This window comes from Saccopteryx bilineata, chromosome 4, assembly GCF_036850765.1.
Source record: "Saccopteryx bilineata isolate mSacBil1 chromosome 4, mSacBil1_pri_phased_curated, whole genome shotgun sequence".
Classification (NCBI taxonomy): Eukaryota; Metazoa; Chordata; class Mammalia; order Chiroptera; family Emballonuridae; genus Saccopteryx; species Saccopteryx bilineata.
Window position 1 is genome coordinate 146,933,784 of NC_089493.1, and position 26,099 is coordinate 146,959,882.

A 26,099-nucleotide genomic window follows, 5' to 3' on the forward strand; every position below is an offset into this window, starting at 1 on the left:
TTGTTGAATTTAGTGGCATAAAGTTTTTCATAGTATTCTACAATAATTCTTTGTATATCTATGATGTCTGTCCGTGGTGATTTCTCCTCTTTCATTTTGGATTTTGTTTATATGAGTTCTTTCTCTTTTTTCCTTGGTGAGTCTTACAAGGGTTTGTCAATTTTGTTGATCTTTTCAAAGAACCAGCTCCTTGTTCTATTAATTTTTTCTATAGTTTTTGTTCTCTATTTCATTTATTTCTGCTCTGATTTTTATTATTTCCCTACTTCAGCTGGTTTTGGGTTTTCTTTGTTCTTCTTTTTCTAGTTCCTTAATGTGTGAAGTTAAGTGGTTCACTTGGGCTCTCTCTTATTAGTTCATATAGGCCTGAAATGATATGAACTTTCCTCTTATTACTGCTTTTGCTGCATCCCAAAGATTCTGATATGTCATATTGTCATTTTCATTTGTCTGTATATATCTTTCGATCTCTGTGCTTATTTCTTCTTTGACTCATTCATTTTTTAAAAGTATGTTATTTAGTTTCCACATTTTTGTGCGTTTTTCCCCTATTTTTTGCAGTTGAATTTTAGTTTCAAGGCTTTATATTCAGAAAATATGCTTGGTACAATTTCAATTTTTCTGAATTTGCTGATGTTATTTTTGTGGCCCAAAATATGGTCAATTCTTGAGAATGTTCCATGTACACTAGAGAAAAATGTATACTCTGTCGCTTTGGGATGAAGTGTCCTGTAGATGTCTATCATATCCAGGTGCTCTAGTATTTCGTTTAAGGCCAATATATCTTTATTTGGATGAACGATCTAGAGCCATCAGAGGTGTATTGAGATCTCCAAGTATGATTGTATTTTTGTCAGTTTTTGTTTTAAGGTCAATAAGTAGCTGTCTTATATATTTTGGTGCTCCTTGGTTTGGTGCATATATATTAAGGATTGTTATGTCTTCTTGATTCAGTGTCCCCTTAATCATTATGAAATGACCATTTTTGTCTCTGAGTACTTTTTCTGTCTTATAGTCAGCATTGTTAGATATTAGTATTGCTACACCTGCTTTGTTTGGATGTTATTTGCTTTGAGTATTGTTTTTCAGCCTTTCACTTTGAATTTGTTTTTATCCTTGTTGCTTAGATGTGTTTCTTATAGGCAGCATACAGTTGGATTTTCTTTTTAAATTCATTCTGCTACTCTGTGTTTTTTTATTGGTGATTTTAATCCCTTTACATTTAGTATAATTATTGACACTTGTGGGTTCCCTATTGCCATTTTATACATTGCTTTCTCTTAGTTTTGTGTCTTGTTTGATTCTTCTCTTTTGTTTTTCTATCATTTGTTTTTGTTTTTTTGTATTCCATACTTCTTTCCTCTGTTGCTACCTTTTTTCTTTTTTTATTATTATTAAATTTAATGCAGTAACATTGAAAAATCAGGGTACATATGTTGAGAGAAAACATCTCCAGATTATTTTGACATTTAATTGTGTTGTGTACCCCTCCCCCAAAGTCAAATTGTCTTCTGTCACCTTCTATCTGGTTTTCTTTGTGCCCCTCCCATCCCTCACCCCCTCTCTCCTTCCTCGCCCCATCTCCCCTCCCCCCACCCTCCCCATCCTCGTTGCCATCACATTCTTGTTTATGTCTCTGAGTTTCATTTTTATGTCCCATCTATGTATGGATTTATATAGTTCTTAGTTTTTTCTGATTTACTTATTTTGCTCAATATAATGTTATCAAGGTCCATCCATGTTATTGTAATTGATCTGATGTCATCATTTCTTATGGCTGAGTAGTATTCCATAGTATATATGTACCGAAGCTTTTTAATCCACTCATCCTCTGATGGACACTTGGGCTGTTTCCAGATCTTCACTATTGTGAAAATACTGCCACAAACATGGGGGTGCATTTTTCCTTTTGGAGCCATTCTATGGTGTTCTTGGGGTATATTCCTAAAAGTGGAATAGCTGGGTCAAAAGGCAGTTAGATTTTCAGTTTTTTGAGGAATCTCCATACTGTTTTCCACAGTGGCTACACCAGTCTGCCTTTCCACCAGCAGTGCACGACAGTTCCCTTTTCTCCACATCCTCGCCAGCACTTATTCTGTGTTTTTTGTTGATGAGCGCCATTCTGGCTGGTGTGAGGTGATATCTCATTGTGGTTTTAATTTGCATTTCTCTAATGATTAGTGATGTTGAGCATTTTTTCTATGCCTGTTGGCCATCTGTATGTCCTCTTTGGAGAATTGTCTATTCATTTCTTTTTCCCATTTTTTGATTGGATTGTTTGTCTTCCTGGTGTTGAGATTTACAAGTTCTTTATAAATTTTGGTTATTAACTCCTTATCAGATGTATTGTCAAATATGTTCTCCCATTGTGTAGTTTGTCTTTTTATTCTGTTCTTATTGTCTTTAGCTGTGCAAAAGCTTTTTAGTTTGATATAGTCCCATTTGTTTATCCTGTCTTTTATTTCACTTCCCCGTGGAGATAAATCAGCAAATATATTGCTCTGAGAGATGTCGGAGAGCTTACAGCCTATGTTTTTTTCTAAGATGCTTATGGTTTCAAGGCCTACATTTAAGTCTTTTATCCATTTTGAGTTTATTTTTGTGAGTGGTGTAAGCTGGTGATCTAATTTCATTTTTTTGCAGGTAGCTGTCCAATTTTCTCAACACCATTTGTTAAAGAGGCTATCTTTACTTCATTGTATTTCCTTACCTCCCTTGTCAAATATCAGTTGTTCCTAGAGCTGTGGGTTATTTCTGGGTTCTCTGTTCTGTTCCATTGATCTATATGCCTGTTCTTATGCCAGTACCAGGCTGTTTTGAGTACAATGGCCTTGTAGTATAACTTGATATTAGGAAGTGTGATACCTCCCATTTTATTCTTCTTTTTTAAGATTGCTGAGGCTATTCGTGTTCTTTTTTGGTTCCATATAAATTTTTGGAATATGTGATCTATATCTTTGAAGTATGTCATTGGTATTTTAATTGGTATTGCATTGAATTTATAGATTGCTTTGGGTAATATAGACATTTTGATGATGTTTATTCTTCCTAACCATGAGCACGGTATATGCTTCCACTTGTTTGTATCTTCCTTGATTTCTTTTATCAATGCTTTGTAATTTTCCGAGTACAAGTCTTTAGTATCCTTGATTCAGTTTACTCCTTGGTACTTTTTTTTTTGGTTGTAATTGTGAAGGGGATTGTTTCCTTAATTTCTCTTTCTGACTATTTATTGTTGGCGTATAAAAATGCCTCTGATTTCTGAGTATTGATTTTATATCCTGCCACTTTCCTGAATTCATTTATCAGGTCCAGTAGTTTTATGACTGAGACTAGGGTTTTCTATATACAATATCATATCATCTGCAAATAATGATAGTTTTACTTCTTCTTTTCCAACTTGAATGCCTTTTATTTCTTCTTCTTGTCTGATTGCTGTGGCTAGGACTTCCAGGACTATGTTAAATAACAGTGGTGAAAGGGGGCACCCCTGCCTTGTTCCTGATCTTAAAGGTATTGCTTTTAATTTTTGCCCATTGAGTATGATATTGGCTGTGGGTTTTTCATAGATGGCTTTTATCATGTTGAGGTATGTTCCCTGTATTCCCACTTTGCTGAGAGTTTTGATCATGGATGGATGCTGGATTTTGTCAAATGCTTTTTCTGCATCTATTGAAATTATCATATGGTTTTTCTCCTTCTTTTTGTTTATATGATGAATCACATTGATTGATTTACGAATATTGTACCAGCCTTGCCTCCCCAGAATAAATCCCACTTGATCATGGTGTATGATTTTTTCCATATATTGTTGGATCCGGTTTGCTAATATTTTGTTGAGGATTTTAGCATCTATATTCATCAGAGATATTGGACTATAATTTTCTTTCTTTGTGTTGTCTTTGTCTGGTTTTGGAATCAGAATTATGCTCACCTCATAAAAGGAGTTTGGAATTCTTCCTTCCTCTTGAATTTTTTGAAATAGTTCTTCTTTGAATATTTGGTAGAATTCAGTTGTGAAACTATCAGGCCCCGGACTTTTCTTTGTTGGGAGTTTTTTGATAACTGTTTCAATCTCATTTTGTGTAATCGGTCTGTTTAGGTTTTCTGATTCTTCCCGATTGATTTTTGGAAGATTGTATGTTTCAAGGAATTTGTCCATTTCATCTAAGTTGTCTAGTTGTTTGGCATACTGTTCTTCATAGTATTTTCTTACAATCGTTTGTATTTCTGTTGTGTCAGTTGTTATTTCTCCACTCTCGTTTCTAATTTTATTTATTTGAGTCCTCTCTCTTTTTTTCTTGGTGAGTCTAGTTAAAGGTTCATCAATCTTGTTTACCTTTTCTAAGCTCCTAGTTTCATTGATCCTCTGTATTGTTTCTTTAGCCTCTATGTCATTTATTTCTGCTCTGATCTTTATTATTTCCTTCCTTCTACTACATTTGGGCTTTACTTGCTGTTCTTTTTCTAATTCTTTTAGATGCAGGGTTAAGTTGTTTATTTGAGCTTTTTGTAGTTTCTTAAAGTGTGCCTGTAGTGCTATGAACTTCCCTTTCAGTAAAGCTTTTGCTGTGTCCCATAAATTTTGAGTTGTTGTATGCTCATTGTCATTCGTTTTAGGAATTTATTTCTTCTTTGATCTCATTCTTAATCCATTTGTTATTTAACAACCTGCTATTTAGTTTCCATGTGTTTGAGAATTTTTGAGCTTTTCTGTTGTGGTTCATTTTTAGTTTCATGCCGTTATGATCAGAGAAAGTGCTTGATATGATTTCAATCTTCTTAAATTTGTTGAGACCACTTTTGTGTCCTAGCATGTGGTCTAACCTAGGGAATGTACCATGAGTACTTGAAAAGAATGTATATTCTGCTGCTTTAGGGTGAAAGGTTCTGAAGATATATATTAAATCGAGTTGATCTAGTGTGTCCAATAAGTCTGCTGTTTCTTTGTTAATTTTTTTTCTTGAGGATCTATCTAGTGATTTTAGTGGGGTATTGAAATCCCCTACTATTATAGTATTGCTGTTGATCTCGCCCTTTAAATCCATCAAAGTCTGCTTTATATATTTAGGTGCTCCTATATTAGGTGCATAGATATTTATAAAAGTTATACCTTCCTGTTGGATTACTCCCTTTATCATTATGTAGTGGCTTTCTTTATCTCTTACTATATTCTTTGTTTTAAAGTCCAATTTTTCCGATATAAGTATTGCTATTCCAGCTTTTTTTTCATTTCCATTTCCATGAAATGTTTTTTTTCATCCTTGTACCTTCAATCTATGTGTATCTTTTGTTCTAAGGTTTGTCTCTTGTAGGCATCATATGTATGGGTCCTCTTTTCTTATCCACGCAGCTACCCTATGTCTTTTGATTGGATCATTTAATCCATTTACATTTAAGGTTATTATTGATAAGTAGTTGTTTATTGCCATTTTATTCTTTAAAGCTGTATTCTTTTTTTGCTATATTCTTTTCCCACTTTGATCTGTTTACAACATGCCCCTTAACATTTCCTGCAGCATTGGTTTAGTTGTAATGAATTCCTTTATTTGTTTTTTTTTCTGGGAAGCTTTTTATTTCTCCTTCGATTTTAAACAATAGCTTTGCTGGATTAAGTAGTCTTGGTTGTAGGTTCTTGTTCTGCATTACTTTGAATATTTCTTGCCATTCCCTTCAGGCCTCAAATGTTTCTGTTGAGAAGTCAGATATCATGATTATGGGGGCTCCTTTGTAGGTGATAGCTTTTTTTCTCTTGCAGCTTTTAATATTTTCTCTTTATCGCTTAGCTTTGGTATTTTAATTATGATGTGTCTTGGTGTAGGTTTCTTTGGGTTTCTCTTTAATGGAATCCTCTGTGCTTCTTGAAATTGTGAGAGTTTCTTGTGCATTAATTTAGGGAAGTTTTTTATGTTTTCTAAGTTTTAGCTATGATATGATTGAACAAAGTCTCTATCCCTTGTTCTTCTTCTTCTTCTTCTTCTTCTTCTTCTTCTTCTTCTTCTTCTTCTTCAGGAACCCCTATGATGCGGATGTTATTTCTCTTCATGTTGTCACAGCACTGTCTAAGAGTTTCCTCAGACTTTTTGAGTCTCTTCTTTTTTCTTCTCTGCTTTCATGCCTTCATTCCAGTTGTCCTCCAACTCGCTGATTCGATCCTCAGCTCTATTTATCCTGTGTTTAATTTCTTCCATTGTGGTCTTTATTTCTGATACTGTATTTGTCATCTCCGACTGATTCTTTTTTATACTTGCTATTTCTTTATTTAGGTGTTCATAATGACCATCCATTGTTGTTCTAAGATCCCTAAGCATACTTACAATCATTATTTTGAACTCTGCATCTGGAAGTTTAATTATTTCCATATCACTCAGTTCATCTCCTGAAGGTGTCTCTTGTAGTTTCACTTGGATTGCATTTTTTTGTCTTCTCATTATGTCTGTGTTTGGGTGTTTTGCTTATAGAGCTGGTTGAGTCTAGGCTTGGTGTTTTCTGCCTCCAGTTTTCAGTTGTGTTATTTCTAGGTCTTCTTGGGTTGGTATCAGCTATTATTTGTAATCCACTTTTGGATTTGGGCAGCTTTGAAATCTTGATTTGTTTGTTTTCTTAACAGGTGATAGTCTTGTTTACTGATCTCAGTAGGGGTCTTCCTTGAAACTGTATCCAGGAATGCGATGGGTGTAACCTGAGACTCTGAAGGCCTCTTTCCCAGACAGATTTTTTTGTTAACTATGATGACTTCGCAGGGTTTTACGAAGCTAGAACAAAAATTTTCCTCAGACTTGCTGTCACCATCCCGGCCCGGCGTCGCTGCCAATTCCTCTTCCACACTTGTTCCCGAGTCACTTCTGCCGCTTGTCCCTGGACGATCCCTGACTCTGATCACTGAGTGCCCAGGCCAGCTGCGCGGAGCCTCCGCCTGCGGTCTTTGCATCGCGTCCCACTCTCTAACGCAGGACCCCGCCACCACAGCCACTGCCCTGCGCCACACCGACCCTTCCGCGGCCGCCGCTGCTGCTGTCCGACTGTTGCTATCTTTTTTAAGTCATGTACTTCTGTGGTGGTTTTTTTAAGGGTGATTACCTTTAAGTAATGAAAAGGGTACCTAGCATATTCATTGTAGTATCCTATGTTATGAGTGTTTCTGCACTTCATTGTCCTTTGCTACTGTTAATCTCCGTCCTCTCCCCCTTTTTTTTGCTTTTGTTGTCACATTTTAAATTTGGTTTTATTGTGTTCTTGGTGGAGCTTTTACTTGTGGTTTTGTTTTGTTCTTTAAATCTGTTAGGAAACCCCCTTTAGTACTTCCCAGAGTGGGGATTTTCTTATGATAAATTCCCTCATCTTTTCTGTATCTGTGAATGTTTTTATTTCTCCTTCGTATTTGAAGGATAGCTTTGATGGGTATAGTATTCTTGGCTGAAAGGTCTTCTCTTTCAGGGGTCCACTCTCTTCTTGTAGAGTTTCTGCTGAGAAATCTGATGATAATCTAATAGGATTTCCTTTATATCTTGTATTTTTCTTTTCCCTGGCTGTCTTGAGAACTTTTTCTTTGTTGTTGGTTTGTGCCATTTTCATTATGATGTGCCTTGGAGTAAGCTTGTTGTGGTTAAGAAAACTCAGTGTTCTGTTTGCTTCTTGAATTTGAGGCTTTAGTTCTTTCCACAGGCTTGGGAATTTCTCGTCTATTTGTTTGTTTGAATATATTTTCCATTACATTTTCCCTCTCTTCTCCCTCTGATAGACCTGTTATTCTTATGTTATTCTTTTTGATGGAGTCAGATAATTCCTGTAGGGCTTTCTCATTTTTTAAAATTTTTGAGTCTCTTTCTTCTTCTCTCTGTTGTGCCTGAAGTTGCTTGTCTTCTATGTCACTAATCCTACCTTCTATCTGGCCTGTTCTATTAGCTAAGCTTGTTACCTCATTTTTCAGTTCATCAATTGAGTTTTTCATCTCTGATTTGTTTTTATATTTTCAATTTCCTTGGTAATATATTCTTTGTGTTTGTTGAGTTGTTTTCTGAGCTCTCTAAATTGCCTTTCTGTGTTTTCTTGTATATCTCTGAGTATTTTTAGGATTTCTATTTTAAATTCTCTGTCATTTGGCTCCAAGGTTTCCAATATATTAAATTTTTTCTCCATAGATTTTTCCACATCTATCTGTGCTACTTCTCTATCTTTTGTATCCATGATATTTGATTTCCTTTTTCTTAATGGCATCTGAGGGTGGTCTTGTTAATAGCACTAATGAAAATTAATAAAGAATAAAAAGTAAAAAAAATGGGAAAAAATTTGGGAAAAAACACACAAAAAGACCCAATTATTCCCCCCCTTTTTTTCTTTTCTTCCCCTCCTCTCCCCTCCTCCTTAGGAAAATATCATGATGAACTGTGAATTATATTATGCTAAAAGGAACAAAAACTGCCTATAACGGGGGGCCTGAGTTGGGGGGAAGTGTTCAAGGGGCAAAAAAGGAAGTAGGGACCCACAAAATGCAAAAAAGAAAAAAATTAGTTTTAAGTATAAAATGATTTGCTTATAAGTGATGGTCGACTAAGAGATATAATGAGAGGGATAAGAGGGAAACAGGAAAAAGGAAAAAAAAATAACTATTGTATTAAGTGGAGCAAAAACTAAATATAATGGAGACCCTGGGTTGGGGGAATGCTAATGAGTTAAAAAGCGAGGTAAAAAGCACCTAAAATGCCACACAAAAAACACTTGAGTTTCAAATTAAATAATTTGTTCATTATTGAGGATTGAATGAGAGGAAAAGTAAAAGGAGAAAAGAAGATACTAATAGAGAGGAGAAATAAGAAAAAGGGGAAAAGAAAAAGAAGGAAAAAGAAAAAAAAGAGGGAGAGAGAGATAGTTAAGGGTTTTGGAGTGTAACCCTCATGGAGAGTAAAGAAGAAGAAAAGAAATAAAATGTAACACTTATGGGTAGTGTAGTTCAAGAAGAGGACAGAATAAGATGGGCAGAGAATAAAAGGACCAAGGTGGAGGAAATAGAAATAATAATAATAAAGGCAAGAAAATGAAAGAAACAAAAAAATAGTGGAACAAGTTATAAAGTCTGTGGATTTTTCTTGATTTTGAGTGGTTAACTTCTTCCTTTTTCTTTCCTCTCCCTCTTACTGGTCGGTGACTCTGTACCCCAGGCTCTGCCCCTGTGGCATGCTTAGGTAGGGATTTGCAGTTGATGAGACTCTACGGCGATGTCATATATTAGACTTCAGTCTCGTTGGTAGTCAAAGTCTTGTTAGCATTTGCAGGCTCCGACAATGAGAGAGTCCATTTTCCCGGAGCCTCTCTCCTAGTCTCTCCTTCCTAAATTAGCAGCCTGATGATCCAGCTAAGAGGCTGCTGCTGCTTCTGCCTGGGGAGTAAGAGGCTCAGAGAGCTGGCAAATTTCCACTCTATCCCCACTCAATGCAGGGTTCTGGGTAAGGCTCTGGCAGTCAGAGCTGCCAGAGTAATCAGGCAGGGCTGGGAGCCAGTTGCTCTCAAGGTGACTTTCTATGAGCCTCCAGGCCTGTTCAGCATGCCTAGCACTCTATGGGACCACTCTCCCCAGGCTTTTGGCACTTTGTAACCTGTTTTGGCTGGGAAGAAGATGCCCTAGTCGCTGCCTGTAGTACAGGAGGTCTTAACATCTTTCAAGTCCCTCTTTTTAGCATATATCCCTGAGTATGAAAGTTCTGCCAATCAGAAGTTGCCCCCGCCCCTTTAGCAAGAGGCACTAAAAATATCACACCTCTTATCTTAGATCGCTGAACTGAGAGAGATCTTGTCAATTAGAGCCACGTAGGTCAGTTGGGAGGTGAGCAGACTGTGGATTAAGCTAATTTCAGCGATTGGATCTGCCGATCTGCTCCAGAAAGGACTGCAAGCTGCCCGCGCACCCCTCCCCCGATGCTTTATTGTTAGCTTGAATGGTTGGGTGAGGCACCCCACCAGCCTAGAGAAGCTCGGGCATAGGGAAGTTCGCTTTGGCGCACTCCCCGCACGCCCTGCTGCTCATGGTGTGCAGGTTTGCTCACGTGGGCTGATTTACCACAGGTGCACTCTTTCCTTGGCTTGAACGAATGTCAGTGCCGCAGCCTAGCCTCCTCCACACCCTTAGCCCCCCTGACTCTCAGTTCCAAGTGAAAGCAGCCTTTGCTCAGGTTAGTGAGGAAGGCGGAGTGTTCCTTTGTCTAACTTATTTCCTTCAGGGTTGATTATATATTTAGTCAATTTTTCACTCGATCTTACCTTCGCCTTCAGTATGTAGAACTTCTGGATTCTCCAAGGATAGATTTTTCTGTCTCTGGTTGATGAACTTGTTGAAATTTTGGGGAGATTTGTTGGTCGCGCTCCTCACGGCACCATTTCTCTGACATCACCTCAAATCAATTTTTTAAAAAAATTCCCCCAAATAAAAATAAAACCCTGTCTAAATCTAGTCAAAATGAGAAACAAAAATAAAATTAATTAGCATTTCAGCTTCAAACTAGGGTGCATTACTCACTAGGCACTTACTAAATTTTTTTTGAGTGATTAGAATAAATGTCTGGAGCTAAACAAAATAAACAGACCCCTACTAAGGTGGGAACTAGTTCACTTGCTTTTCAGACTCATCAAAACAATTTTATTTTATTACACTGGAGTTATACGTTTCAAAACATTTGTATTATAGCTGAAATGTGTTGGCATTTCTTTTTTACTCTTTTTAATTTTTTTGACAGACTCCAACTGTTTTTAGTAAGAGGCCCACATTTTTGCGCACGGCCTATATGCTGCCTTAGTTCTTGGAAACTAATTTTACAAGTGCTTCAGTTTGAGGCGTGTCCTCTCCCACCTGAGAGAAGAGATTAAATGAGTCCACACACGCTTCACGTTGAGGTAATTGAACTGGTTAAGGTACCATAGGAAGTCCATAATTCCTGGTGTGCATGCTCCCCAGAGCAAGCCCTCTGCACAGAGCCTTGGCTCTGACCTCTGCTTTGGCCACTTGCAGCTTCATCCTCTGTCTCCTCTTTGCATCTATCTTCCCACCTTCCAATGTGCTCAGCTTTCCTCTGGTTCTCTCTGCTGCTCCCCGGAGTCACCATGCTGTTTTCCCCTTTCCGTCACTGCCAGTGTTTCGGTGAGGTGTCTGGAGGTCCTGCCTGATCCCAGGCAGCAGTGGGATCCCCAGGCACTCTGGGTCCCCAGGCACTCTGCTGGCCCATCACAGTTTCTGGGTCAGCCCATGGGATGCCAGGACATTCCTGTTTTTGACACATGCCTCAGTCTACCGCTGATTATTTAGGAACACAGCAGACCCTGTGGGGACTGATTTCTGAGACGTCAGATAGAGAACATAGAAAGGTTTGTAGAGCTGGCTTTTCTCATGTGTGGGGCAGCTGTGTTAGGCTTGCTCGCGGGGTTACCAGCTGCAAGCCTTTTGCCTGATTAGTGCGTGAGCACATGGCAGCGCCACATGTGTATAGCCTACATAAGGCTATGGGCACTTGTGCTCAGGGGGATTGGGGATCGCGGGTGCATGGATTGCCTGCCTGCGGTGCGTGGGGTCATTTTGCTGTTTGTTTGCCTGAGAGGCGGTTTCCCCTACCTGTGTCCGCCGTTGTGAGACATTATTAAACAGAATGTCCAACCCTTTCTGGCTCTGCAGTTTCTCTACCATCTTCCCGAATCCAGTGTGGACCTGCCTGGCCTCAGCCACCGGCATTACATTGTAGAATTGAAAGAAGCACTTAGTTACTTTCATCTGGACCATGAAAGTAACTCACTGAATGTGGTTTCTTTCATGCTAGTCCCCTCTTTTCGTACCTGAAAACAGGTTCAGAGCACTGCACTGAGGTGAGTGCCTAGCAGCCAGCAAATTTATGCAATTCAAGCCGGTGTGCCAGCAGACTGCCAAATCATGCTTCAGGCAATCATTGCAAAATCACCAGCCACAAACTTGAGGCCATGCATGCCAAGGGTCTCCTCTCTCTGCTCTGCTCAACCAGTGTGATCTGTCCAAAGAATTGGAGATTAGAGAAAACATACACAGCCAGTATTACAGCAGCAGGTGGCATTCATGTGCTGGGAACGCTTGGTGCTGTCGTGTTGTCCATACGGTCACAGCCTCACAGCCGTGGCGCAGGGAAGGGGGAGCATCACATTCCCCTTTTCTTGAAATTTCCATCTTTTTCTCATCTCCAGTGCCAGTGACTTCTCACAGGATTTACAAGAGAAGAAAGGTCTCACTGTTCTGGATTTGGTGGAGAACGTTCCCAAACTGTCTTAGCATTCTTCCTAGCAACAGATCCAGTGATTTCCTCCACGCGCATGCCTTCTGGGTGGCGCTTCTCTCAGAGTGCTTGACCACTTTCTGCCACTGCTAGCCATGCAACCATGGGCCATTAGGCACTTTCTGTGCCTCAAGTTTTCTCCTCTGTTACATGGGGATAAGTGTTATGAGGACCAAACATATGCCGGCCAGTTACAAAAGTAACCACATACTCGTGTTGCTTTGTAGTCATTTATCTGCATCAAGAATGAATGCACCTGTAGGCGGTGTCAGTAACGTGGTCTAAGAATCATAAAGCTTGCCTCTGGGGTCCTGGCTTTGCCACTTACTAGCTCTGATGAACCATTTGAAGTCACCTACTCTTATTGAAACTTTATTTCTATCTGTAAAATATTTAGAAAATACTTATTTTTCAGTGTTAAGTGAGAGAACTTCTGTGCAAAATAAAGCACCAACACCATATAACACAAGTGGTATTACTGAGTCTCACCTCTTTGGGCTGCGAGTCTCAGTCATCTTTGTGTTTCTTGTGGTTCCCAGGGAAGCACCCTCCCCCTACGAGATCTAAACAGTAATTGTTGAATGAACAGTTTAATAACTGAAAACAGCTGAGAAATAAGAAGGCCTCTGCGTGCGGATGGAGGTGGTGTGGAACCTGCACTGACACTCTTGAGAGGACCAGGAGTGTCCAATAAGAAGCAGTGAGGACGTGTCGGTTGCTCCGGGCAGGCACACTGACCACCATGAGAAACTGGAGTCTGACTGCCTGACAGTGATGGTGGAGACAGAAACACTAGGAAAAGCAAACACAAGAGTTTAAAAGCCCTTCAGTGTGAGGCTTTTATCTCTAAGGAGAGAGTCCACAAGTCTTACGGAAAGGTAAATTAGACAAAGCAGCTGAGATCTTTGGAAAACAGTATCACTTTGGCAGGAGTATATCAGATGACCTAAATGACAGTCTGCTAATTTCCATGCTTGTTTTAGGAAAGGATGGTGCTAACTTGGTTCTGCTTTTGCAATATGTTTCTCAAACATAACTCTTTGGTCTGGTGCACAGGTAATTTGCTAACTACAAAGTTCATGTTGCAAGTTATCTCAACTGTGGCCTAATTTTCTCTAATGATGCTGGAACCCAATTCTCCTGGGTTTTACAATCTGTACCTAGTAAATATTAAAACCTTTATTCAGCAAATGGTCATGTCAGTTTATGTAGCTACTTATACCTTCAGGGTGATTTGCAGTCAATTTGAAGAACTGGTCATTACTAATTTTAAAATGACTTTGACACTAAAATAAATTCATTGTAATTTATTGACTATTTGGTTTGGACTATTTTTATACCACTATTTGCTCTGTAAAATATTGCCCAATTTAATGTTTTAGCATAGCATGAACATCCTTTTAGATGGCATACTTACCTCATTTGTAGATAACATGATGGTAAAAGGCTTAAAAAATATTTTAGAAGGGCAGAATGGAGAAAACAGAGTTTTGAGCAGGTTGGAATAGTTAACTTCATTCTAAAAAGGTAAAATATTCAGGGGGTGAAAATAAAGTCTTCATTAGGTTCTAACGGAAATTCCTACAAAAAGACAAGGGAGATCGTGTCAAGCCGATGTGCCACTGTAAACCTGCGGGTAAGTGAGGTGCTATAATCTTAGATCATGTTTATTAGGCATTTGGGTTTGTAAAGAACAGGTGCACTCAGAGCACCAGCACCCCTGTCTGGATCTGGGAAGTGCTTAGTTGTCCGTGTTGTCAGAAAGTTATCAGTGGGAAGTTCTGAGGCAACTTCAGGGACTGCCTCCTCTCTCTCATGGTCTCTCTCTGGCCTCTCTGTGTACCTCTCCATATTTACTAGGTTCTCTTCTGACTGCTGATATCCAATACAAATCCTAGAGAGTTGGGTTAATTGGCTTGGATAGTTATCATTGCTTTTCTAGGACAGAGACCTGTTTATAAGTTACTTACTGGGTCATCCACCCGAGGCTATGGGCTGCCCCTGTCCTATCAGTGGCCACTGTGCTAAAAGAATGGATCAGCCCTGCTTTTCAGAACAATGGGCTGTGGTTGGGTGAAGTTCACACTAGAATGCACATCTGGATGTCTCTCTAAGGGCCAGAATTGGTACTAGTGTGTGAAAGCTACAGGAAGAGAGATTCAGGTCCACACAGAGTTCTCTGAAAATGAAATAGGCCACAGGCACATGAGTGGTTGGGTGCTGTGACCTTCAGTCTTCTTCCAGTCCCCAAAATTGTATGGGCTTTTTGAAATCAGTCTTTTATTTCTTCCCAGAAGTGTCTGATGAAAACCATCTTTTCTCATTATTATTAAAATGAGCCATGAAGATAATTCCACCATAGTAGAGTGAGGATGAGCCTAAGGTGTCAGAAACAGTAACCTCTTAAATAAAATATATTTCATATGTGGAATATTTGTAAGTTAGATTTTATTTTAGTCAATAACAATACTTTAAAGAAAGGAAATGATTTTCCATAATTTAAATGTAATGAGACAGCAAACTACAACGAAGATAATTCTCTAAGATGACTAAAGGTGAGTGTAAGAATGTTTGGTAAAGTTTTGCCAAATGAATTGTAAATGACGTTCCAGAGATTTCAGCTCAGCTTTTAAACTCATATGTCATGATGGACTGTGTTTTTTAGGGAAGATTTTAGTGATGACTCTTCTGATGGTTGCCTAAGCTAAAGTCTCCAAAATAATATAATTAAATCTCAGCATTCAAACTCTACTAATTTGGAAGTCTGTGTGTGTGTGTGTGTGTGTGAGTGTGTGTGTTGTGAAGAAAGAGATGTTCATTGTCTCCCAAACAACAGAAATGATTTACTCTGAGTAAGGCAGAAAGCACTAGGAAGACTCCAGGATCCTTCTGTTCTCACTTTCCAGTGTGAGAGGCACAGTGACGAAGGGCAGAGTGCCTAGCCATCAGCTGCCTGTTAATTGCATTCCCTCAAGGCTACTGATGGTTAAGAATGAGACCAGCTTTGTTAAAATTCTAGTTCCACTATTTTGGAGACAAGACTAGGTTCTTTTGGCTTCAGTTTCCTCTCTTATAAATTAGAGATGATAATTGACTTGGGTCAAAGAGTTCTTGTGAGGATTAAAGCATTTCTTAGCACAGTGTCTAGTTCCTATGAAGTGTTCAATAATTTAGCTACTAGGATTATTTTTATCTTTATTATTCCTTCAGGGGTGGGAACCCTGAGGCTGGGCCCTCCTCTGCCCATACAACCATGGCATCAATGCCTAGTTCTCAGTGTGGCTCCACATCTCCCTGTAACGCCCAGGCTAGCCTGAAAGAGAGTTATTTCCACCCCATTCATGGTCCAACTTGATCTTCTCCAGAAGACTTGATCCCATCCTGGACTTTGCTCAGACCGTGCATAAGTCACTGTACCTTTCAGAGCCTCACTTATCTCCTCTTGAAAACTGAAAAACTATTTAATTTTACTGGGTTTTAAAAATTTGGATACTATTAATTTAAATAGAATTTTTTAGAAAACAAACAAGTGATTAGGTGCAAAATGTGTAGAGAAGACAATACTAGAGCTAGGTGAGTTGTTAAAGAACATTGTCCCCGACTTTCTCTATTTTCAAAAAAATGCCGATATGTGAGCTCCATCCCGCCTGAAGTTTGATTTAATTGGTCAGGGATTTATTTGGTCTCCGTGGGGCCAAGCCATTAATATTTTTTTTCTTCTTTTCCAAGTGAGAGGAGGGGAGATAGAAAGGCTCCCACATGCACCCCAACCAGGATCCACCCAGAAACCCACATCTGGGGCCATGCTCTCAACTGAGCTATTTTTAGTGCCTGAAGCAGAAGTTCCCTGGAACTGTCCTTAGCGCCTGGGACACATACACTCGAACCAATTGAGCCATGACTGCAGGAGGAGAAGAGAGAGTGGGAGAGAGAAGGAGGAGGAGGGGTGTAGAAGCAAATGGTTGCATCTCCTGTGTGCCATGACCAGGAGTCAAACCTGGGACATCCACCCACGCCAGGGTGACATTCTACCACTGAGCCAACTGGCCAGTTCCTCAAGCCATGAATATTTTTTGAAAGCTCTCCCAGTGGCCCTAATGAGCTGAAAAGTTTGAGAAGCACTTTAGCAGCCCAGGGTCAGACCAGGAGTGGTGGAGGCAGGTCTGGATCTTCTGGCCTCTGCTCTTCTCACGACAGACTGCCCCCAAGTTCCGGTTTCTGAGAGTCTTTCTTTTTTTTTTTTTTAATTTTATTTTTAATGGGGCGACATCAATAAGTCAAGATACATATATTCAAAGATAACAACTCCAGGTTATCTTGTCGTTCACTTATGTTGCATACCCATCACCCAAAGTCAGATTGTCCTCTGTCACCTTCTATCTAGTTCTCTTTGTGCCCCTCCCCCTCCCCCTTTCCCTCTCCCTCTCCCCCCTCCCCCCGTAACAACCACACTCTTATCAATGTCTCTTAGTTTCAATTTTATGTCCCACCTGCGTATGGAATAATGCAGTTCCTGGTTTTTTCTGATTTACTTATTTCACTTCGTATAATGTTATCAAGATCCCACCATTTTGCTGTAAATGATCCGATGTCATCATTTCTTATGGCTGAGTAGTATTCCATAGTGTGTATGTGCCACATCTTCTTTATCCAGTCATCTATTGACGGGCTTTTTGGTGGTTTCCATGTCCTGGCCACTGTGAACAATGCTGCAATGAACATGGGGCTGCATGTGTCTTTACGTATCAATGTTTCTGAGTTTTGGGGGTATGTACCCAGTAGAGGGATTGCTGGGTCATAAGGTAGTTCTATTTTCAGTTTTTTGAGGAACCACCATACTTTCTTCCATAATGGTTGTACTACTTTACATTCCCACCAACAGTGTATGAGGGTTCCTTTTTCTCCACAGCCTCTCCAACATTTGTTATTACCTGTCTTGTTAATAATAGCTAATCTAACAGGTGTGAGGTGGTATCTCATTGCAATTTTGATTTGCATTTCTCTAATAACTAACGAAGAGGAGCATCTTTTCATATATCTGTTGGCCATTTGTATTTCTTCCTGGGAGAAGTGTCTGTTCATATCCTCTTCCCATTTTTTTATTGGATTGTTTGTTTGTTTGTTGTTGAGTTTTATGAGTTCTTTGTATATTTTGGGTATTAGGCCCTTATCTGAGCTGCCGTTTGAAAATATCATTTCCCATTTAGTTGGCTGTCTGTTTATTTTGTTATCAGTTTCTCTTGCTGAGCAAAAACTTCTTAGTCTGATGTAGTCCCATTCATTAATTTTTGCCTTCACTTCTCTTGCCATTGGAGTCAAATTCATAAAATGCTCTTTAAAACCCAGGTCCATGAGTTGAGTGCCTATGTCTTCTTCTATGTGCTTAATTGTTTCAGGTCTTATGTTTAGATCTTTGATCCATTTTTGAGTTAATTTTAGTACAGGGGAACAGACTGTAGTCCAGTTTCATTCTTTTGCATGTGGCTTTCCAGTTTTCCCAGCACCATTTATTGAAGAGGCTTTCTTTTCTCCATTGTGTGTTCTTGGCCCCTTTATCAAAAATTATTTGACTATATATATGTGGTTTTATTTCTGGGTTTTCTATTCTGTTCCATTGGTCTGAGTGTCTGTTTTTCTGCCAATACCATGCTGTTTTGATTGTCGTGGCCCTATAATAGAGTTTGAAGTCAGGTATTGTTATGCCCCCAGCTTCATTCTTTTTCTTTAGGATTGCTTTGGCTATTCGGGGTTTTTTATAGTTCCATATAAATCTGATGATTTTTTGCTCTATTTCTTTAAAAAATGTCATTGGAATTTTGATGGGAATTGCATTAAATTTGTATTTTGCTTTGGGTAATATGGCCATCTTGATTATATTTATTCTTCCTAACTAAGAACAAGGTATATTCTTCCATCTCATTATATCTTTTTCGATTTCCCTTAACAATGGTTTATAGTTTTCATTATATAAGTCCTTTACATTCTTTGTTATGTTTATTTCAAAGTATTTTATTTTTTTTGTTGCAATTATGAAGGGGATTGTTCTTTTGAGTTCGTTCTCAAATGTTTCATTGTTGGCCTATAGAAAGGCTATTGACTTCTGTATGTTAATTTTGTATCCTGCGACCTTACTGTATTGGTTTATTGTTTCTAGTAGTCTTTTTGTGGATTCTTTGGGGTTTTTGATGTATAGGATCATATCATCTGCAAAAAATGATACCTTTACTTCTTCTTTTTCGATATGGATGCTTTTTATTTCTTTGTCTTGTCTGATTGCTTTGGCTAGAACCTCTAGTACCACATTAAATAAGAGTGCAGAGACTGGACAACCATGTCTTGTGCCTGATTTAAGGGGGAAAGCCTTCAGTTTAGTGCCATTTAATATGATGTTAGCTGATGGTTTATCATATATGGCCCTTATCATGTTGAGATATTTTCCTTCTATACCCATTTTATTGAGAGTCTTAAACATAAAATTGTGTTGTATTTTATCGAAAGCCTTTTCTGCGTCTATTGATAAGATCATGTGGTTTTTGTTCTTTGTTTTGTTGATATGGTGTATTACGTTAACCGTTTTATGTATGTTGAACCATCCTTGAGATTCTGGGATGAATCCCACTTGATCATGATGTATTATTTTTTTAATATGTTGTTGTATTCGATTTGCTAGTATTTTGTTTAGTATTTTAGCATCTGTATTCATTAGAGATATTGGTCTGTAGTTTTCTTTTTTTGTGCAGTCCTTGCCTGGTTTCGGTAGGAGGGTCATGTTGGCCTCATAAAATGTGTTTGGAAGTATTGCTTCTTCTTCAATTTTTTGGAAGACTTTGAGTAGAATAGGAACCAAGTCTTCTTTGAATGTTTGATAAAATTCGCTGGTATAGCCATCAGAGCCTGGACTTTTATTTTTGGGGAGGTTTTTAATGGTTTTTTCTATTTCTTCTCTACTAATAGGCCTCTTTAGGCTTTCTGCTTCTTCTTGACTCAGTCTAGGAAGGTTGTATTGTTCTAGGAATTTATCCATTTCTTCTAGGTTGTTGAATTTAGTGGCATAAAGTTTTTCATAGTATTCTACAATAATTCTTTGTATATCTACAGTGTCTGTGGTGATTTCTCCTCTTTCATTTTGGATTTTGTTTATATGAGTCCTTTCTCTTTTTTCCTTGGTGAGTCTTGCCAAAGGTTTGTCAATTTTGTTGATCTTTTCAAAGAACCAGCTCCTTGTTCTATTAATTTTTTCTATAGTTTTTCTGTTCTCTATTTCATTTATTTCTGCTCTGATTTTTATTATCTCCTTTCTTTGGTGGTTTTGGGTTGTCTTTGTTCTTCTTTTTCTAGTTCCTTAAGGTGGGAAGTTAAGTGGTTCACTTGGGCTCTCTCTTGTTTGTTCATATATGCCTGAAGTGATATGAACTTCTTATCACTGCTTTTGCTGCATCCCATAGATTCTGATATGTCGTATTGTCATTTTCATTAGTCTGTATATATCTTTTGATCTCTGCACTTATTTCTTCTTTGACCCATTCATTTTTTAAAAGTATGTTCTTTAGTTTCCACGTTTTTGTGGGTTTTTTTTCCTCTTTTTTGCAGTTGAATTCTAGTTTCAAGGCTTTATGATCAGAAAATATGCTTGGTGCAACTTCGACTTTTCTGAATTTGCTGATGTTGTTTTTGTGGCCCAACATATGGTCAATTCTTGAGAATGATCCATGTACACTGGAGAAAAATGTATACTTAGTTACTTTGGGATGAAATGTCCTGTAGATGTCTATCATATCCAGGTGCTCTAGTGTTTTGTTTAAGGCCACTATATCTTTGTTGATTCTCTGTTTAGATGACCGATCTAGAGCCGTCAGCGGTGTATTGAGGTCTCCAAGTATGATTTTATTTTTGTCAGTTTTTGTTTTAAGATCAATAAGTAGCTGTCTTATATATTTTGGTGCTCCTTGGTTTGGTGCATATATATTAAGAATTGTTATGTCTTCTTGATTCAGTGTCCCCTTAGCCATTATGAAATGGCCATTTTTGTCTCTGAGTACTTTTGCTATCTTGTAGTCAGCATGATCAGATATGAGTATTGCTACGCCTGCTTTTTTTTGGATGTTATTTGCTTGGAGTATTGTTTTCCAGACTTTCACTTTGAATTTGTTTTTATCCTTGTTACTTAAATGAGTTTCTTGTAGGCAGCATACAGTTGGATTTTCTTTTTTAATCCAATCTGCTACTCTGTGCCTTTTTATTGGTGAGTTTAATCCGTTTACATTTAGTGTAATTATTGACACTTGTGAGTTCCCTATTGCCATTTTATAGATTGCTTTCTGTTAGTTTTGTGTCTGGTTTGATCCTTCTCTTTCATTTTTCTATCTTTTGTTTTTATTTGGTTGTATTCCATACATCTTTCCTCTGTTGCTATCTTTTTTATCTCATGTGCTTCTGTGGTGGTTTTTTCAATGGTGGTTACCTTTAAGTAATGAAAAGGGTTTCTACCAGGTTCATTGTAGCGCACTATTTTGTGAGTACTTTTGCACTCCATCGTCCTTTTCTACTGTTAATCTCCATCCTCTCCCTCCCTTTCTTTTTGTTGTTGTCACAGTTTAAATTTTGTTTTATTGTGTTCTTCTTGGAGCTTTTACTTGTGGCTTTGTTTTTTTTTGTTCATTGTATCTGATTGGAGAACCCCTTTAGTAATTCCTGGAGTGGGGGTTTTTTGATGATAAATTCCCTCATCTTTTCTGTATCTGTGAATGTTTTTATTTCTCCTTCATATTTAAAGGATAGCTTTGATGAGTATAGTATTCGTGGCTGAAAGTTCCTCTCTTTCAGGACTTGAAATATTGGGGTCCACTCTCTTCTACCTTGTAGAGTTTCTGTTGAGAAATCTGATGATAATCTAATGGGCTTTCCTTTATATGTTGTATTCTTCTGTTCCCTAGCTGCCTTGAGAATTTTTTCTTTGCTGTTGGTTTGTGCCAATTTCATTATGATATGCCTTGGAGTAGGTTTGTTGGGGTTAAGAAAACTCGGAGTTCTGTTTGCTTCTTGAATTTGAGGCTTTAGTTCTTTCCACAGGCTTGGGAAGTTCTCATCTATTATTTGTTTGAGTATGTTCTCCATTCCATTTTCTCTCTCTTCTCCCTCTGATATACCTATTATTCTTATGTTATCCTTTTTGATGGAGTCAGATAATTCTTGTAGGGCTATCTCATTTTTTTAAAATTTTTGAGTCTCTTTCTTCTTCTCTCTGTTGTGCCTCAAGTTGCTTGTCTTCTATTTCACTAATCCTCTCTTCTCTCTGGCCTGTTCTATTAGCTAAGCTTGTTACCTCGTTTTTCAGCTCGTGAATTGAGTTTTTCATCTCTGTTTGATTTGTTTTTATAGTTTCAATTTCCTTGGAAATATATTCTTTGTGTTCATTGACTTGTTTTCTGAGCTCCCTAAATTGCCTTTCTGTGTTTTCTTGTATATCTCGGAGGATTTTTAGATTTCTATCTTAAATTCTCTATCTTTTAGCTCCAAGGTTTCCAATATATTAATTTTTTTCTCCATATATTTTTCCTCATCTAGCTGTGTTACCTCTCTTTCTTTTGTATCCATGAGATTCGATTTTCTCTTCCTTAATGGCATCTGAGAGTGGTTTTGTTGATAGTATTAATGAGATTTAATAAAGAATAAAAAATTTAAAAAAATAAAAAAATAAAAAAGAATTGTTTTTTTTAAAAAAATTTAATAATGAAATAAAGAAAAATAAAATAAAAATTTTTTTAAAAAAGGAAATTATTTCCCCCCCCTTTTTTTTCTCTCCTCTCCTCTCCCCTCTTTCTTGAGAAAATCTTGTGTTGAACTGTGAGTTATATTGTACTAAATAGAACAAACAATGCCTGTAATGGAGGGCCTGAATTGGGGAGAAGTAATAAAGGGGCAAAAAAAAAAAGGGCATATGGACCCACAAAAAGCAAATAAGAAAAAAAATTAGGTCAAGAATAAAATGATTGGCCCTGGCCTGTTGGCTCAGCGCTAGAGTGTCAGCCTGGCGTACGGGGGACCCAGGTTCGATTCCCGGCCAGGGCACATAGGAGAAGCGCCCATTTGCTTCTCACTCCCACCCCTTCCTTTCTCTCTGTCTCTCTCTCCCCCTCCCACAGCCAAGGCTCCATTGGAGCAAGGATGGCCTGGACGCTGGGGATAGCTCCTTGGCCTCTGCCCCAGGCGCTAGAATGGCTCTGGTCGCGACAGAGCGACACCCCGGAGGGGCAGAGCATCGCCCCCTGGTGGGCAGAGCATCGCCCCTTGTGGGCATGCTGGGTGGATCCCGGTCGGGCGCATGCAGGAGTCTGTCTGACTGTCTCTCCCCGTTTCCAGCTTCAGAAAAATACAAAAAAAAAAAAAAAAAGAATAAAATGATTTGCTTTTAGGTGTTGGTTGACTAAGAGTTATGATGAGAGGAATAAGAGGGAAACAGGAAAATGGGGGGACAAATTAAAAAATTACTATTGTATTTAGTGGAACAAGAACTAGATAAAATGGAGAGCCAGTGATGGGAGCACTGCTAGTGTGTTAAAAAAGTGAAGTAAAAAACCCCCAAAATGTCATAAACATAAGTTTGAATCCCAGATAAGATATTGTTTGTTATTGAGGTTTGAATGAGAGGAGACGTAAAGGAGAAAAGAAGAAACTAATATAGAGGGAGAAAAGAAAGAGAGAGAGAGAGAAAAAAGAGAGAACCACTAAAAGAAGAAAAAAGAAAAAAGAGAAGAGAGAGAGAGAGAGAGAGTTAAGGGTTTTGGAGTGCAACCCTCATAGAGAGAAAGGAAGAGGAAAGAAAAGATAATGGGTAGTGTAGTTCAAGGAGAGGAAAGAGTAAGACCTGCAGAGAGTTAAACGACCAAATTGGAGGAGGAATAAAAAATATCAAGAATGATGATAAGAGAAACAAACGAACAAATATAATAAAATGGGATAGGCTATAAAGTCTGCAGACTATTCTTGATTTTGAGAGGTTATCTTCTTGCTTTTTCTTTTCTCTCCCTCTTTCTGGTCGGTGACTCTGTACCCCGGGTTCTGCCCCTTTGGCATGCTCAGGTAGAGGTTTGCAGTTGATAAGTCTCTATGGCGATGTCGTGTATTGTGCTTCAATCTCGTTGGCAGTCGAGGCTCATTAGCATTTATAGGCTCTGCCAGTGAGAGAGTCTGTGTTCCTGGAGCCTTTCTCCTAGTCTTTCCTTCCTCAATTAGTAGCCTGATAATCCAGCTATGGGGTTGCTGCTGCCTCTGCCTGGATAGTAAGAGGCTCAAAGAGCTGGCAACTCCCCACTCTATTCCCACTCAGCACAGGGCTCTGGGTAAGGCTTAGTCAGTCAGAGCTGCTAGCATAATCAGGCGGGGCTTCCGCCCACTCAAAGACCTCTGGCTCTGCCACTCTGTGGGATAACACGGGCGTGCACTGCCGAGGCACTGGAGGAATCTCTCACCCACTATCTGCGCGCACAGATCAGGATAACAGTCCAGCAGTCTCACACTCTGAGTGAAACCCCCTGCCCGCACGGAAAAGTTCCAGCATTGGAATTGGCTCTCGCTCCGTCCCCGGGCGTGGCTTTTTTAAGGCGCTGGGGCAGCCTGAGATTCCGCTTTTTGACCCACACAAAGGCCCCTGACTCTGCCCCTTTATGGGATAACACGGGTGGGCACTGCCGAGGCACTCGGAGGAATCTCTCGCTCACTATCTGCGCGCGCAGACCAGGATATCAGGCCAGCAGTCTCACCTGAGTGAAACCCCCACCCGCATGGAAAAGTTCCGGCATTGGAATTGGCTTTCGCTCCGTCCCCGTGCACGGCTTTCCCAGGGCGCTGGGGCGGCCCGGAGATTTCGCTTTCAGCCCACACTGAGGCCTCTGACTCTGCCCCTCTGTGGGGTAACGCGGGTGCCCACTCCTAAGGTGCTGGGAGGAATCTCTCGCTCAATCTCCATGCGCGCCGACCAGGATATCAGGCCAGCCGCCGAGAGGCTTTCTAAACAATCTTTCCTGTGTTTTTCACCCTTTCCCCTAAAAGGGAGTAAGTATTAAATAAACACTATTCAAGCACTTCTGTTTGTTGGTGTCTGTTTAATTAAGGTTTGACTCTATAGTTCTCCCCCAACCTTGTACTTGTTTTCTGATTCCCAGATGCCCCTTTTCTCACTGCCTTCTAAGCCACCTCCAAAATGTAATTGCATCGCTGAGTTTTCTCTCTGACATAATCAGACTTGATCAAAACTTAGTTCTTCATCATTCTTTTAAATCTGTGTGACATTCTCCCAGCGGGCTGTGTGTCGATGTGACGAGAAGGCACGGTGTGTTCCCACGAAGTCTGAGAGTAAACTTGGATCAAGCACCTGCTTCCCTTTGGGATTTGTGTGCACAGTGTTTCCTGCTATTTAGGGGTCATTCAGACCAAAATGTAATTGGCATTATTTTACTTTATTTCATTACCTGTTGCCATTAAATTGCTTAAAGTTTCTTATACATTGATGTCGTTAAGTCCAGTAATTCTTGGTTCAAATTATTCATGGAATTTAATATGTTTTAGGTTCTCCTTGTCAATTGTGGTGGGACAATAGAATGAAATACCAGGCTAATAGAATTAGCTCACTCAAAACAATTTTTCACTGTTCTGTGTTTTTCTTTCCCTTTCAGGAATCTGTGATATTCTTCCTCAGCAGCCCCCACCCATTTGCTGAAAACTTTTCCCAAAGCTGCTGTCCGCTGTTGGCTTCATCCTGAGAAAAGACAGCATCAGAAATCAGGGAAACGTCCAGGCATTCTTGGCCCAGTAGCGCTTCCAAAGGTGAGAGCCACTCAGTTCTCTTTTTGTGCTTAGAAATCTAAATTAGGTGTTCTGTCTTCCAAAACATACTTCTTAAAAAAGAGTGGATAGAGGATTAGGTTATTGAAAATTCTATATAAAGAATTAAGAGTTTTCCTTTTTTAGAAGAATTTTTTTTTAGTAGTTATGAAGGAAATCAATTGGCTATTTTGATCAAATAGTAATTTATTTTCAGTTGTAGTATTGACCTATGAAGACTTATTTAAACACACACACACACACACACACACACACACACACACCCCTACCTAAAAAAAAGATCAGTAACATTTTCTCCTCAGAGCAATTTCTTATGTACAGCAGTGCCCTCTTATCTGTAGGAGAAATGGTTCAAGACTCCCAGTGGATCCTTGAAACTCCAGATAGTACCAAACCCTATACAATGTTTTTTCCTATATGTACCTACCTTTTCACTTAAAGGAAGTGCAATATGGCTTCTTTTTGGTATATTCAAATTGCCAGCATTGCCACACTTCCACTTTGGGGCCTTGTAAGTAAAATACGGGCTACTGGAGCACAATCACTGAGATAGTGTCACAGTCGACCTGACAACTAGAACAGCCACGAAGAGACCAGCAGGCTTGGATGCACTGAACAAAGGGGTGACTCCCATCCCAGGAGAAACAGATGGGGATGGCGTGCAGTTTCCTCGTGCTACTTAGAACCATGTGAAATTTAAAAGTTAGAAATGGTCAGTTTCTGGATTTTTGTATTAAGCATGTTGCACCATGGTTGACTGCTGGTAACTTAAACTGAACTGTGGAAAGTGAAAGTGTGGGGGCAACTACCAGGTGTAGAGTCTGTATCAGTCTTCAGATCTACCTTGTCTTAACCTCCAGGGTTGTTTTAAAGGTCGAACAGTATAAATGATCTGAAAGCAATTTGTAAACCCTTGAAATATTATTTGTATAAGAAAAACATGCCCTGGCCAGTCAGCTCAGTGGTAGAGCGTCGGCC

At 39.1% G+C, this 26,099-nt stretch overlaps 1 protein-coding gene across 9 annotated transcripts in view; it reads left to right on the top strand.

Annotated features, from left to right (window-relative positions):
* NRCAM (neuronal cell adhesion molecule) overlaps nucleotides 1-26,099 on the top strand; it is a 392,315-nt gene that overhangs the window by 67,015 nt on the left and 299,201 nt on the right. For all 9 annotated transcript variants that reach the window (XM_066272166.1, XM_066272164.1, XM_066272163.1 and 6 more), the window contains exon 2: nucleotides 24,953-25,103. The gene's annotated coding sequence lies outside the window, so the exon portion shown is untranslated. The remainder of the gene's footprint in view (nucleotides 1-24,952; nucleotides 25,104-26,099) is intronic.